Raw genomic sequence first — 3,464 nt, 5'->3', positions numbered from 1 at the left:
TCTTGAAAGAAATCATTCATACATGCTTTTGTATATAATCCCAGAAAAAATGATTTGGTTCATGAATCTAGACTTGTGTGGAAACTACATTTGGTGAGAGAAAGGATTGCATGCTTGTATATTTTTATATCTTGGTACTGAAAACCTGCTTTAAATGTTGTCTTAACTGTGAAAATTTAGAATCCAGCTGCCAGATACACTCTCCACAAATAAGCTTCCCAACAAAAACGAGATTCTAATACTTAGGTATGGAAACAGGGAAAACCATACATTGCCACAAAAGAGTACCAGGCTGAGAGAATTTCCCTATGGAAGCTACGGAAGTGTTCACATAGTGATGCAACTGCAAATGATGAGGATGGTTGAGAAACTTATACATTCACCATCAAGTAGGACTTGTAATCATACAGTATGTCACTCAAATACTCCTAAACCAATCATATCCCAGATCAATTTCTTCCACAGCCTTACCACACCATTTCAGGGATTAGCATTCCCCTGCTAACTCCTACATTAGCTTTAATGTCTCATCATACGACTCCAATCTATGCCTTTTCAGCTGTATCTACTCCTATATGGTACCAATCTCAAACTCTCCAGCCCTGTTTTTTGTTGTTTTGTTTTGTTTTGTCTTTTTGAGGTAGGGTTGCACACTAGTCCAGGCTGGCCGGGAATTCACCATGTAGTCTGAGGGTGGCCTTGAACACACCATGATCCTCCTACCTCTACTTCCGGAATGCTGAGATTAAAGGCGTGTGCCGCCACCCCTGGTTGAAGCCCTTTTTTTTTTTTTTAACAATACCTTTTCAGTACCTCACAAGGAAGTAGCTAATGTTAGCCATCAATGTTCCTCAACCAAGTTACACTTGAGCACTCACAGCACAGCACTTCTACTCCTACTAACTGCAACTAGATTATTTCATCGGCCTGAGGCCCACTGCTTCTCTATATAATCCCACTATACTTCCTGGCAGTGTTCAAAGTTCTCTCCAAACATCCTACATAACAACCCAACATCCTACCCTTTTATTCTCATAATAAGCCAGCCAGATGACTCCAAAGTCACCATTCAAATCTGCCCTGGTGCTCCTTTAGCCATGCCCTGACTTGTGCCAGGACTCCACATTTTTATTTCAACACTTAATTCAGCACACAGAGCACGAACCCCAACTCCTATCTCAGTTCTCAGAGTACAGGCTTGATGCTGGGAATGCTCCATCCACTGTGCAAAAAGAAAGGGCATGTTGCTCCTCCACAACACTTCACTACCCAAAGTCTCACCCCAACTCCCATCAGAGCACTGAGAGCATCGCCCTTGAACTGCCACTACCCACCCCATGGCAGCTCAGTTCCCTGTCTCCAGAACCTTCTTTATCCCTTCACATGGGTTTGAGGTCATTCATCTGGACTCTTGAGGCCTGATGGATGCAGGGAGGTAGTCACCTGTGCTCCCTATGGCCACAGGATGAGAGAAACATGAAATCTCCTTAAATTTACAGGCCAAGAACCCATTGCAGAAAGAAGCTGGAATGTTGAGGTTGAAATAGTGACCTTGGACTTCCAGAGATTATTCCTAGGGAAGACACTATAGTTACAGTGTTCGGCTGGACTTTTGTGCTGATTCTTACTGCTGAATTTTTAATTGGTGGAACTCTCCATGCACAAAATGTCATTTTTGTTGGATCAAAAGAGAGTGTAATCTATCTTATATATTCTTCCTCAAAGAAGCTTTTTTTTTGGCTCAAATTAAACTCCTGTTTGAGGCTCAATTATGAGCCCAGTCCTCCTCAGTTTTGCATAACTGTGTCTGCCTTGGAAAACTTTATGTCTACTTGCAGATGTGAAATTACACAGCAGACATCTCAAGAAATGTGGGCAGACAGTGAGATAAATATCACAGTTTGTCCACTATGTGCAGCTATGTCTTTCATTCCTGCCTAGTACCAAATCCCTTCATCTCTCTTTCCCCACTGGTAATGCCCTGAGCCACTTTCCATTCTCACCACTTGAATGTCTGCCCTAGGCCAACAGAGTACTTAATTACATTTATTATAATTAATTATTTTTATCTCCAAACATAACAATAATTATACATTTATCTTCCGATGACAGAAATGTACTTCCATGAACAAAAGTGACTTGACTCAGGGCATGGACACTTGATTGCTATTCCCCAGAATACCACCTCCTGAGTGTTCTGTCCATCAAAGGGGACCCACCCAGTTTTCCTCATGTTTCTGTAGCCTTTTACCTGTAAGGTTGTTCTGCTTCCTCCATTTTCCCAGAGAAAATACATACAGGGAGTTTCAAACAACAGGTTCTCAAAGAAAGTTCAAGGCCTGGATTGAGATTGAATTGATTTCATGTTAGCTGCCAAATTCTACCATTCACTCTGTCCACTCAGAAGTGTTAGCTATTAATCCCAGGTTTATTTTCACACATGATTCTAGTCCAAGTTCAAGGGGCGGCATCAATTGGTATCCTTCTTGCTGTCCGAGCCTCTAGGTGGTGTAGTACAAGGTATGGAAATAGATGGTGTGGGTGCAAGAGACCTAGGAAGACTGACTGTCGTATGAGCCACACTCTCACGAGACTACACTATGCACTAATCATATGTTTGATTAATGTATTCATGAAAGCAGAGCCCTAAACACCTCCTAAATTCCACATCTTATAGAACTCCTTCTGAGGATTAAATTTCAACATGTGTTGCAGAGACGAAAGGCTATGTTCAAAGTGTAGCACATGGGCTAGACGCACTAGCATTTTCCAACTGTCATTGGTTCTTCATGGTCACTACCAATGTCATCTGTTATGTCATGGATAAGTTGTGGGGTAAGAAGAAATGTGGCACTGCTGATGCCACTGTGGGTACCTATGGCGAGCACATGTCCAACCTGGCAAAAAGAGAACCCTACCCACTTCATGAGAAGAATACCATCTAGCTGCCATAAGGTAGTTAACTGTCTCCCTCTCACTGCAGCATAAGACTCTTTTTTATTTATTTATTTATTTGAGAGCGACAGACATAGAGAGAAAGACAGATAGAGGGAGAGAGAGAGAATGGGCGCGCCAGGGCTTCCAGCCTCTGCAAACGAACTCCAGACGCGTACGCCCCCTTGTGCATCTGGCTAACGTGGGACCTGGGGAATCGAGCCTCGAACCGGGGTCCTTAGGCTTCACAGGCAAGCGCTTAACCGCTAAGCCATCTCTCCAGCCCAGCATAACACTCTTATATAGAAAGTAAGGCCTTGTTCTCCTGTGCTGTGCTGTGCTGACAGCGGGTTGGAACTATGAGCATTAGAAGTCCTCACATAGACTCAAATGAGTGCAGCTTGTTGAGCCGACGCATAGCTGCCATCCAAGCATGTCGCCCAATGAGTTAAGTCAGTGATTCCACTGAACCCACATTGCTGGATCCCCCCAATAGCCCTTGGGAGTGGGGTAAGAAGGCATAGAGACAA

The sequence above is a fragment of the Jaculus jaculus genome, chromosome X (assembly GCF_020740685.1).
Source record: "Jaculus jaculus isolate mJacJac1 chromosome X, mJacJac1.mat.Y.cur, whole genome shotgun sequence".
NCBI classification, from domain to species: domain Eukaryota; kingdom Metazoa; phylum Chordata; class Mammalia; order Rodentia; family Dipodidae; genus Jaculus; species Jaculus jaculus.
The sequence above is the reverse complement of the archived record's forward strand: the minus strand, read 5'-3'. Positions refer to the sequence as shown.